At 48.3% G+C, this 12,799-nt stretch overlaps 1 long non-coding RNA gene across 1 annotated transcript in view; it reads left to right on the top strand.

Annotated features, from left to right (window-relative positions):
- LOC129034222 (uncharacterized) overlaps positions 1–12,799 on the top strand; it is an 88,814-nt gene that overhangs the window by 166 nt on the left and 75,849 nt on the right. Inside the window, exons 2-4 of the long non-coding RNA XR_008501778.1 lie at positions 982–1,053; positions 2,024–2,129; positions 3,397–3,512. This is a non-coding gene — a long non-coding RNA (uncharacterized LOC129034222). The remainder of the gene's footprint in view (positions 1–981; positions 1,054–2,023; positions 2,130–3,396; positions 3,513–12,799) is intronic.

Genomic DNA, 12,799 nt, shown 5'->3' on the forward strand with positions numbered 1-12,799 from the left:
AGGAGGACATGATCCCCCTTGTCTGGGAGGTAAGGACAGCAGGCAGCCCACCTGCAGCTGGGAGTGGTGATGGGAGAAGCTGCCGGGCTGGCTTCTTGCAGGTCGGCTCTTAGAGTTGGGCCTGTTTGGCCAATTAAATGGTCTAACCTCTCCCTTAAATTCAAGAACTTTCGCCATGAATTCTCAGTCCTGTGCTCACCCAGCCTCTGCCGCCTCTTTTCCTGTTGGGTGGCTGTGGTCGCCACAGGTTCTGCCTCATTTTAGAGACCGAGTCAGCCTTCTGGACTCCTCACTTGCTGGGTAAAACGCAAGTAACATGTGAGAGCCGCGCTCCTCAGGCCCCACCCGCTGTGGACGATTGATTTCTAAGTAGAGGAAGCCCGCCCTCCTCAGGCCCCACCCCTTGTAGATGATTGATTTCTAAAGTAACAAGTGAGAGCCGCGCTCCTCAGGCCCCACCCCTTGTGGATGATTGATTTCTAAGCAGGGGAAGCCCGCCCTCCTCAGGCCCCACCCCTTGTAGATGATTGATTTCTAAAGTAACGAGTGAGAGCCGCGCTCCTCAGGCCCCACCCCTTGTGGATGATTGATTTCTAAGCAGGGGAAGCCCGCGCTCCTCAGGCCCCACCCCCTGTAGATGATTGATTTCTAAGCAGCAGCCCCAGGTTCTAAGCGCGGCAGCCCCAGGTTAGACACGCGTCTATTTGATGCAGATCTACACACACAGTCTCCACCTTCTTTTGTGGCTTGGTAGAAGCCCCAGCTTTTTAACTTGTTAAGCACAGCTCTTACCTCTGTAGGACTGCAGGCAGGACAGTCCTCTTCCCGGGCTCACCGCAACATTCAGTAGCTGCTTTGAAGGAACAGAATAAGGTTGCCACATGCCAGTCTGTCCTCCGGTCACTTCAGGGTTCCACTCACCGTGGGTTCAGGGCTTCTTTGATTCTTTGTTTCCTTTAGTTTTCATTCTCTCCTCTTCAGAACAAGAGTAGATGGTTCGGTGTATGCAAATATCACAGTTCCAGGTAACTTGAAGGAGCAGTTTGGATTTAGGTATTCATTCTTACTTTTATGTGACCGTAGATATAATCTCTTTATGCAAATAAGACTTACTATTTTAAAAGCAATAACCATGCACTGCTTCAGATGACATCGTTTACATTTTTATTTTTGCAATAAGAACATATTTAGGCAACAGAATCAATGCTACTTTTTGAGAGGTATTTTCTAATTTCTAATGTTGATGGGTTCAAAGACTTGCTATGAGTACACAGGTCACAGACACCACCTCATGCAAAGCAGAAAGGAAATAAATCAAGGAATGAGAACGAGCGCCAACACCATTCTTTCTTTCTTTTTTTTTTTGAGACAGAGTCTTACTCTGTTGCCCAGGCTGGAGTGAAGTGGTGCGATCTAGGCTCGCTGCAACCTCTGCCTCGCAGGTTCACACCATTCTCCTGCCTCAGCCTCCCGAGTAGCTGGGACTACAGGCGCGTGCTACCACGCCCAGCTAATTTTTTGTATTGTTAGTAGAGACAGGGTTTCATCGTGTTGGCCAGGATGGTCTCGATCTCCTGACCTTGTGATCTGCCTGATCTTGTGACCTCCTGACCTCGTGATCTGCCTGCCTCAGCCTCCCAAAGTGCTGGGATTACAGGCATGAGCCACCACGCCTGGCCGAGCCAACACCATTCTGCCCAGTTGTCAATTAAGACTTTCACTCTTAAGCAGAGTGAAGGGCAAAACCTAAAGGATTTTTCTCACAGTTGTACTCTGATTGTCTGTGGAAACCAAAGGAAAGAGTCATTGGTTCTGATGAAAGGTTAGAAAAGCTTTTGGGAAGAGATGGCATTGAACCCTGATGAGTGGGTCATTTGGGTAAACTAAAAAGTGGTGGTGGGGAAAGGAGGAGGGACGTAAAAGGGGAGCAGCCCCCTTGGCCCACTGCCCGTGTCCCCTTGGCTTTTCACGGGTGCAAGCTGAACTTGCATGCCGAAGAGTCCATGTCCCTCCCACCCAGCAGAAACCCACACCTGTGACTGATGGGAGTGGTGGACAAATACCCCCAACGTCCTCTCTCTACTCTTGGCTGAGGACAATTCTGAAGTGAGCTCTACACTGTCTCCCAGGTAGGATCAACTGTTAGTTGCTACAATGGGAACCTGCTGAAAAAAGTACCCTTTATTGACTTCTTTTTGTTCCCCACTATCCTGCTGGTTTTTTCTGTCCCAAATATACTTGCTCTTGAATCCTTGTCTAAGGGTCTGAGAGTCCAACCTAAGATAAAAGATGTTTCAGTAGCTGGAACAAAACATGTAAATGGAATGGGTTGGGTGTATTTGAAAGGCATGAATGCTCCAAGGGGGCTAGTGGCTTGGAAGTTTAGAAGGAGATGAGACTAGAATGGTAAAAGTCATGATGTGAAGTATCCTGAACAAAATAATCTAACTTTTTTGTAGACAATGGGAAACCATGGGACTGATGAGGGTGGTGAAAACTTTCTTCCAAGGTCTGCAAGCATCAGCTTCTCTGGCTCAGGCTCTTGGGGCTATTTGCTTCTCTTTCAGCCCCTCCATTCTGAACCACTTACTTGTTAGGGATTCTGCAGGATGCACCTATGGTCCACCTATGGTCTGCTTTTGAGGAGAACATTGAATTTCTTCTGGAGCTTCTTGAGCTTCTATGTGGAAAGAGCTAGGGTTTTTGGAAAAGGCCAGACTTTTGGAACAGTATAGGCTATTTTGGCATTAATTGGATTCTTCCTCATAGGCAGAAGGTGAGTGGCTAGAGCTAGTCATTCTAGTTCTTACAATCTCAGGAGGAATGTTTGATGCAAAGGAGTCAGACAGCTCTAAGAAGAGCTCAGCTCACTGAGTTTGGCATTCCTGGGGGCAAATAGGAAAAGACTTCCAGCTAGTGCTAGGGAGTCAGATGGCAGTTGCTGGTGGCATTAGAGCTGTTCACCAGGGCTTCGCAGGAGGAAAAGCTGTCCATCAAACACCACCCTATCTGCTGAGGGCCTCCTGGGCTTTGGAGAATGCCCCTCAGCCCTGGTGATTATCTGAGACAGTGGTGGGTGTCCAGGAAGTTTGCAATAAGGAGGCCCAAGAGGCTGTTCTTGTTCATCCAAAAGGAGTGGAAAGGAGACAGGGAGGTATGTCTGCTTTGTGGGGAAGGCCCTGGTGCTGGCTAACAGTAAGCAACGTGGTCTTGTAATGCTAGTGGGCAAAAAGCAAAGGGATGTCAGCAATCCAGCCTGTGTTTGTTGAATGCATTTGAGTCAGGTCCTAGGCTGGGCGTTGAGCGAGGGAGTCGGGAGAAGGAGCAAGATAAGCCCAAGGAATTCATGGTCAGGGGTCATCAAGAAGGTATATACGCGTCTAACTGTAATTCCAGATGCAGTCTGACCTGAGCCACGAAGAAGTGCAGAGTCCCCAAGAGGCCAGAGAGCTCACGTCTGGTTAGAGTCAGGGTGTTTGATGGGAAGATGAAAGGAGGAGCTGGCATCTGAGGTGAGCCTTGTGGGATGTGCAGGGTTTGGACATATGGAGAAGGGCGTCGGGAGATGGGGAGTTTTATTTCCAGGAACATTATTGGGAGGGACTGAAGAATCACTTTAGGTCCAGCTCCTGGGGAGGGGTTCTTGGCTCACTGCCTGCCCTAAGGCCACCTTCCCCCTGTGTGAGTTCCCCCTCTATTCTTTTAGTCCTGGCACTTGGGTCCAGGAGCAAGAGTCCTGGCTCATCTTAGCATTTAGGGAGGCCACATCCCCTCTCTGGGGCACTGTTCCACCACTTAGAACACAAGGAAGCTGGGCTGGTCAAAGAGTATCTGTGTTAGGGAAGGGCTGTCTAGTTACATCTTCCACCTACCCTCAGTGAGAGGCACCGCTGGGCTTAGCCTGGTTTCTGACAGGAGCAGGGATGTCCCATCCCTCAAGGGATGGTGTGTGTGGTAGGAAATTCACTGGAATGGCATTCTCTCACATTTTAGAATTCTTTCAGAGTAACACTTACCCCATACATCTACTTCCCCCTCCCACACTTACCACCCCTAATGAAACCAAAGCCAGTTTGCCCGTGGTACACGATGTGCTGTGCCCAGCCGACTCCGAGGGAATGGGTCTGCTTCCAAGCTCTGCGCAGGCTTGCCTTGAGGGGAGAGCTGCCGGCTCATTAAACCCCTTCATTTGTGAGCCCATAAATGCACACTCTGCATGCCAAGGTGCAACATGAGTCTAATGAAAGAATTATTAATGTGCACACCTTAAATGCAAATAGAATAAGGCCCCCACAAAAACACTCTCAGAAGTTAACCGGAATGCTTATGCACTGCCAGTAGAGGGGTGGCTCACCCTTTTTCTTGCCAGCCCATTCTGAATCTGGGCATTTCTCCTAGGAAGTTCTTCCTCAGATGGAGTGGAGGTCAGTCTTCCCGTGACTCTGACTTCAGGGCCCAGGTTATCTTGTGGCAAGCCCGAAGCCCTGCTCTTTCTCGTCTCCCAAATCCTGCTCTTCCATGCTCTTCTCTGACACTTCCTGTTAGTCACTTCTTGGAGTTCCTGGCTGGGTCGTCTGTGAAGGGCGTTCCTTGGCTCTGTCGCATCATCTGCTCTGCAGTCTTTGGCTTGCCAGTACTGACCTCCTCAGTTTAATAGGACATTTAGTGTGTGCTGGGCAGTAGGGCAGAGGAGGGATAAAGGATGAGTCACACAAGCCCTGTGGGGGCTCACAGTCCAAGAAAGGAGAGAACATCCACCTGCAGATAAGTGCACAATGCTAGGTGCCTGAAAAGAGGCACAGAGGGGGCTCTAGAAATTGTAGGTGGGAATTCAGAGTCCTGTCCAGCTCGGTGGTATTGGGAGAGAGGGAAGGGGATGGGAATGGGATGTTAGAAAAGATGTCTGGGAGAAGGTGGCTTTGAATTGGATCAAGTAGGATATACAGGATTTGGTCAGGCAAAGATGTGAAATAATCCAGAGAACAGTGAGCAGGAAGATGAAAAAGGCAGGGCAGATATATGAGACTGTGAAGAGGTCAGTTTGGCAGATGCACAGTACACAGGGTGTGGCTGGGGTTAGAGAGAGTTGACGCTGGGGAGACAGGTGGTTCCCATTATGAACAGACTTGAATGTCATGTTATGGAATTTAGATCTGGGAGATGCCTATTCTCTGTCTCACTAGATCTAGTCTCCACTCCACGGTGGTAGACTGATTGCAAACCCATCCTTAATTAATCCCCTCCTGGATCCATGCCCCCTTGTGCTGTAACTTTGACTGCTCTCCCACTCTGATTCTGAGCTCTGACATGTAACTTGCTTGGTCAATGGGATGTCAGCAGTTGTCTCTGCATAAGCAGAGACTTGAAAAATGATTGCGCACTGCGGTTTGTCCTCTCTTGCTGCTCCTGGAATCCTGCTGCCACATGAATGAGCATGCTGAAGGCTAAGAGGCTATGTGGATGGAGAAGCACTGAAGCTCCCCATCTGGCACTCAGCCAACCATAGATGCCTGAGTGAGCGCTAGCAGAGGTCAGTGGGGCCTGGCCCAGAGCAGCAGAACTGCCCAGCTGAGCTCAGCCCAAATTGCCAAGCTGCAGAATTGTGAGCTAAAAAATGGTTGTTGTTTTAACATTCTAAATATTGGGGTGGTTTATTATGCAGCAAAAACCAACTGCCATAGGTATAATCCCAGATTCTAAATCCCAGGTTTAGAGGTCCTGGGATATGGTGGAACATATTTTGCATGTGGGAGGAATGTGAGCAATTGTGGCTGCAGCACAGACTATAGGTTGAAAACTAGCCACTAGCCACATTTTATTCCTCTCCTCTCAAGTGATAGAATCTATTTTTCTTTTTCTTTTTTTTCTTTCTTTTTTTTTTATTTGAGATGGAGTCATGCTCTGTTGCCCAAGCTGGAGTGCAGTGGTGTGATCTCAGCTCACTACAACCTCGGCCTCCTGGGTTCAAGCGATTCTCCTGCCTTAGCCTCCTGAATAGCTGGGATCACAGGCACCCGCCACTATGCCCAGCTACTTTTTGTATTTATAGTAGAGATGGGGTTTCACCATGTTGGCCAGGCTGGTCTTGAACTCCTGACCTCAGGTGATTGCCCCATCTCAGCCTCCCAAACTGCTGGGATTACAGGCATGAGCCACCATGTCCAGCCAGAATCTATTTTTCTAACCCTTGATTTGGTGATGACCATGTGACTTATTTCATCCAAATGGACAGAAGCAAGTGTGATGTAAGCAGAAGTATGAAACGTGATTGTACTTTGGGGCTTGCCTGCTTGCTATTCTTGAAACTGTTTGCTTTGTAAACAAGTCCAGGCTACACCCTGGAGAGTGAGAGATCCATGTCAAGAGAGGCCCCTATCTTTCTAACCATCTCCAATAAAGCCATTCTAAAGTGACTAGTCCTAGATAACTCACCAATCAACTGCAGACACATGAGTGAGCCCAGCTGGGATAGCCAAGATCAGCCTACAGCAGATGAGAACTGTCCAACTGAGCCCAGCTTTAATTGCTGAATTGCTAGACTGAAAAACCAAGGGCTAAATCAATGGTTATTTTCTTAAGGCACTACGTTTTGGAGTGGTTTGTAAAAGAACCCATGCTTCCTGCTCTGTAGCCAGGAGGCTGTTCTGTACAGGCTGCATCAGTGGGTTCCCATGCTCTTTGCCTTTGGCCAGCAAGAAGATATTGAGACCGAGGCATTTGTTTCCCTGATTCTTATCCTGCTGGACTATGGTTTGGCCACAGCCTCTGTCAATGACTCTGTCCACAGCTCGCTTTCAGGGTGCCAGCAGTCACTCCTTTCCGTGTCCATTCAGGTCCCTGGTGCTGCCAGTTCTGGGGTTCTTCAACATCCCTCAACACTCCCACACCTTTGTCTCTGCTCCATTACCCCATTTGCATGGCCACCTGTGTCCCGAAAAGACCCTCACTGACTACTTTGTTCTGTGCACAATGAGCAGCTGAAGACTGTCCAGTAAATAGAAACATCCGATTTAGGAAGAGTGAAACAGAGCTCCCGCTCTAAAGGGTCCTGCTCTGGGCACCCCACAAATGCTGCCTTGGCTTGGGCATTTGGAAAGTCATGCTGGAGAATGAGGCTGCCAAGGAGCAACTTTTCCCGGCTGGCTCTCAGGAGCCATCTGGATCTTTGCTTTCTGCAGGGAGTAGTCATCACCCCCTTTCCTGCCAATTCCCTTAAGTTAAAGAATAAAAAATGAGCCCTTCCAGTACCCCTGGCACGCTTCCTCTCCTTGACAGGATTTTTCTTGAGCACTTTTAGTCAAGCATTAGGCAGCACATTAAACAAATCAGGAAGTCAGTTTGGCTCCGGGACATTTGTTCAAAAGACCACAGCCTTGACCCATCTTTTCCACACAATCATCCATGCGGTTAGGACCCTCCAGTGACAGAACTCCCACCAGTGTCTGCCTCTGTGCGAGGCCTCATATGGTTAATAATAGTAATAATTAATGGTGGTGGTGGTGGCGGTGGCGATGATGATGATGATAAATGGCAAGGCAAACTGAGAATTTGCCTCTTCCACCACCATGGCTATTACCTTTGATGGAGATGAAGTTGGACCTCTGTGTAAAGTTCATATGGGAAGTTTGTAATGGAAGTCAGAGCTGGAATGAGGAAGGGTTAGTAGGGGTAATATATGTTTCTCATCTAGAAGGGTAGCACTTGGAAGGACATGTATCTCCTCAGTGGTGAGAAGTGTTTGATTCTAGCTACTTCAGGGGAGAATCAACCACACACAGCCCAGCTTGGAAGCCCTTTCCACCATTTTTCTCCACTGGCCCAGACACAGGATCAGAGCTGACCCCTCCCTTTGAGGGAGCCGCAGGTACTCAGAGTTGCTCTTCCTCTCTTGGTGGAGCAGTTAGAGCCACTTGGGGATGGAAGGCACTGACACTGCACATGTGAGGCTGTCCAATGGACAAGACACATTGTGGGACTTGGGAGACTGAGACTTGATTTTTTCCTGAAGAGATAAAGGACAGAATCCAAGTAGGGAAGAAGGGGATTTGGTAACATTTGAAAGGATGTTGAGAGGTTCATGTCTGCATTCACCTTTTGGGCAGGACAATTCTTTAATATGTGGGACCATCTTGTACATTCTAGGGTGGATTGTGTTCCTGATCTCAGTCCACTAAAGGCCAGTAGAGTTTCCCAGTCATTGTGACCATTAGAAATGGCCTCCTTCCCTTCCAAGCACTCCTAGGATGAGCTGGAAGGACAAGACCGTGCCTGGTTGAGAAACACTGGAGGGAGAGGGCTGCGGGAAGGAAGAAAGAAAGCACAGAGCTAGGGAAGAAGGGAGATCCATGTGGGAAATTTGGATCTCTAGTTTCCAAAGGCCTGGGGATACCCTCTCCTGAGAACTCTCATTCCCTTCTTTGACTCTGTGTGGCACATGACAGTAACAATAACCCTTGAGTACAGAAATACTTAAACCTTCAGTGGAGACTAGAGAAGATGAGGCAGTGAAGCAGGCGAGGCAGCATTTGGAACAGATAGAGGAAGTCTCCCTGATCAGTGATGGCCAGTGGCCTCCATTACCATGGGTTCCTGGGTGCCGAGGATCATCTATCTGAAGGTAAAGTCATGAGTAGAGTGAAGATAAGGTTCATCTCCTCAGTTTCCTCTAGCTCAGAAGACACAGTTTGTAGGGCAGAGGAAAGGAAGGACCTGGCCACTGGGTTACAAGTAGAATTAACTCAGACTGATTCCTGCTGGTCCTGCCAGAAATGTTCTTTCTCCAGGTCTTGCATGGCTAGCTCCTTCTCTTAATTCAGGTCTTTGCTAAACTAGATCTCTCCTCCTTACTCCTCAAACCTCTATCCTTTATCCTAGTTTCTTTTCTTTTCTTTTCTTTTGAGATGGAGTTTTGCACTGTTGCCCAGGCTGGAGCACAGTGGCATGATCTGGACTCACTGCAACCTCTGCCTCCCGGGTTCAAGTGATTCTCCCACCTCAGCCTCCTGAGTAACTGGGACCACAGGCACCCACCACCACGCCTGGCTAATTTTTGTGTTTTTAGTAGAGAGGATGTTTCACTGCCCATTTGGGTCCCCAGTGCTGCCAGCTCTGGGGTTCTTCAACATTCCTCAATCCTCCCACACCTTTGTCTCTGCTCCATTACCCCATTTGCATGGCCACCTGTGTCCTGAAAAGACCTTCACTGACTACTTTGTTCTGTGCACAATGAGCAGCTGAAGACTGTTTAGTAAACAGAAACATCCGGTTTAGGAAGAGTGAAACAGAGCTCCTGCTCTAAGGGATCCTTCTCTGGGTGCCCCACAAATGCTGCCTTGGCTTGGGCACTTGGAAAGTCACGGTTTCCAGTGATCAGCCTCCCAAAGTGCTGGGGTTACAGGCATGAGCCACCACGCCCAGCCTCTAGTTTATTTTTTTCGAAGTACTTGTCAGTATCTTATGTTAGATTTTAAAAATTCATTTGTTTACCTTTTATATAATTCTGCCCATCAGGGTAGTGGCTTGGTCTGTCACATTCACTTCTGACATGTAATATGTGCTCAATGAATGAATAAGTGAATGGATTACTCAATATGTACCAGGTGCTGTGCTAAGTAATTTGCATCCATTGTCTCATGAAAATCTCAAGGATTCTTTAAGGTAAGTATTATATCATCTCTATGTTTTGCAGAAACCAAGACTTAGTGAGTTTAAGTAATCCCCCCAAGGTCATATAGCTATTTATTAAGTGGTGCAATAGGATTTAATTGACTCAAGTGCCCACAGTCTTGTAGGAAAACAAACACAAAGATATAAATCATTGTACTATAGGGAAGCGAATTCTAAATGTCCCAAGAGAAGAGCTGGATGCAGGACTATGCCAATTTAGGAGGGGACAAGCATTTTCAGTTGAAAGTGGGAATGAATTGGAGGACGAGGTTAAATTTGAGCTGAGCCCTGGAGGATAGTATGATGGCTAATTTCATGTGTCAGTTGGCTAGGTTATGGTGTCTAGTTATTTGGTCAAATATTAAATCAGTAGACTTTGAGTAAAGATAATCCTCCATAATGTGGATGAGCCTCATCCAATCAGTTGAGGGCCTTAAGGGAAATGTCTGATATTCCCTGACAAAAAAGGAATTTTGCCTCTAGAGTACCTTTGGACTCAAACTGCAACACCAACTCTTTCCTAGGTCTTCAGCCTACTGTCCTTCCCTGTAGGTTTTGGACTTGCCAGTCCCCAAAATCACATGAGCCAATTCTTCAAAATAAATCTCTCTCTCTCTCTCTCTCTCTCTGTATAGATATATATGCATACACCATCCTACTGGTTCTGTTGCTGTGGAGAACCCTGACTAACGCAGATGGACATTTAGGTGTTTAGGTGTGTGGAACTGGGGCAGGGAAAAAACTGTGAGCAGGAGCTGGAGAGGTGTGGATGGAGCTGTGGTGATTTGGAGGCTCTGGAGCAGAAGATCCCCACAGGGAGGGAAGTGGTGGGGTGGAGACCGCCCTGGACAAGAAGCTGAGGCCAGCATGTGGAGGGCAGGGAACACTAGAATAAGGGTTTTAGGAACTCTCATTGTCTTAGGAAGTAGAAGATCCTTGAGTGACAAGGGTAAGACAACAGGGTCCACTCCCCATCAAAGGCCTCCAATGCTTCTCTTTCAGCAGGAAATCAACATTCAAGAGGAGACCCAATGAAGAAGATAGTGCCAGAACTTAATGGAGGGAGCCCAAGAGGAACGTGTACCTGGGGAAGTCAAGAGCTATTTCTTGGACATTTGTGCCTCTATTCCAAACTCTTCTCTCAGAGTAGATGACAACTCAGGAAGGAGCCAGAGATCTTCCTCAGTTCACTTGTTCAGAAATGATTTGGGATTCAGTCTGGCCCCAAGCCATGCTTCCAGCCTCATCTCCACTGTGCACTTTCCATGGCGTTCTGTCTTGGTCCACTTGGCTTATGTAGCTGCCTGGCCCGGGTTGTCCTCCCCAACCTTGTCTGCTTGGTGGCACTTGGCCCTGTTCTAACTGCTCCTGCTCGGGCAGCTTCTCTCCTCCCTCCTCTGTGCTCTGAGCACACTAGACAGATTCCTGTTAGAGCTGTCACTGCCTTCCTGCTGTCTGCCCACTGACCTTGGAGCTCCAGGAGGACAGGAGCCTTATCTTACCCCACGACATGGCCTATGCCCAGCCTGGTGCCAAAGTGGTCTGGAGGTATGTGTAGGCTGAATGAAATTCTTCCCTCTGGGATGCCCTTTAAAGTTGTTTTCTTTCTGGAACCTGGGGCAGTGACTGGAATGGTTGGAATGTGGCCTTGGTTTGCCATTGGGTGTTTTATTCCTCTGAGCATTGGCTGGACTCTCTGGTGATTTCTGGTCTTATAGGACTTCCTGTTTTAAATGTCCATGGGGTTGTGGTTCCCGAGCTGCTGCACTGTCTCCCATAACCTTTCTCTCTATCCTGGCCTGGTCTCTCTTCCACACCAGAAACCAGTGAACCACACTCCTGACCATTCTCCAAATAGTCATTTGGCCAAATGCGAGGTACCTGGCAGCTCTTTCTTTTCTGGACCCCACTTCACCTCTGAGCAGCTTCCTTCTCCCAGGAGCTGCAGCTTCCTTCTCCCAGGAGCTGAAGCTCCCCCACGATGTCTCAATGCCAGGCAGATGCACTTGACCTTCTGCCTCTTGGGGCCCTCACCAAGGTAAGGGATTTTGAATCATTCAACTAATGTATTACAATGGGAAAGAGACCCCACTAAGGGGCTTCACTAAATATCCTTTTCAGTTGATAAGATCATTTTTTTTTGTTTTAATCCACCTGCAACCTCTTGAGTTTTAAACCCCATGAGTTATTTACCATACACTTGTATCCCCTACAGTGATTTTTAAAGTGCCATGGCTGTTTCTCCACTGGCTGTTGAGTGAGCTGATGTTACTGCAGGTTGAGTTTGAGCCACTTTGCTGCCCCGACGGTTCCAGGAGTCCTTTTGGGCACTGACTGTGGGTCCGGTCCTGAGCTGAGTGCACAGAGGACAGGGGGAGGTTGAGGGAGTCAACACAACTCAGAGGTGTCCTTGTTCTCCAGGGGCTCTAGGTTCTGACCTGCACCCAGCCACAAGCTGACTTGAGTCAAAAAGTCACAAAGTGTGACTTGGGGTTTTCTATCCCAGGATCTTGGCCAGAGCTTCATTTGGAAGCCCCAGAGACCTGGACCAGACTTGCAGGTAGACATCACTAACGTGTGATTTGAGGGCTGCTCAAAGGGACCTCCCCACTTCCCACATGGAGCACTCTCAGGATCAGCCATCACCGGAAACTCCTTTCCCACAGGACAGAGCCCAGACGATCATTCTGTCTTCAAAAGCCACCACTGTCTGGCACCAACCCACTTTTCCAACCTCCACCTCCTGCGACTTCAGCCGCATGGAACAAGCATGAACTGATGTTCTCTATACCTTTCCAACTCCAGCTCTTGGCTTCTGCAGTTTTCTCTGCCAATGAGGCTGTGCTGTCTATTACTGAGTAACAATATTACCATACACTTAGCACCTTTAAACAATACACATTTATTATCTCATAATTTCTATGGGTCAAGAATTCAGGTGTGGCTTAGCTGGGTCCTCTGAAAGGCTGCAATGAAGATGTCAGCCAGGACTGTGGTCTCAATCCAAGCTTCAGCTAGAGAAGGATCTGCTTCCCAACTTCGCATATGTTGGTAAGATTCAGGCCCTTGCAAGTGATTGGACCAAGGCCTCCAGTTTGTTGTTGGCTGTTGGCTGGAGGCTGCCCTCAGTTTC

The sequence above is a fragment of the Pongo pygmaeus genome, chromosome 2 (genome assembly GCF_028885625.2).
Source record: "Pongo pygmaeus isolate AG05252 chromosome 2, NHGRI_mPonPyg2-v2.0_pri, whole genome shotgun sequence".
Classification (NCBI taxonomy): domain Eukaryota; kingdom Metazoa; phylum Chordata; class Mammalia; order Primates; family Hominidae; genus Pongo; species Pongo pygmaeus.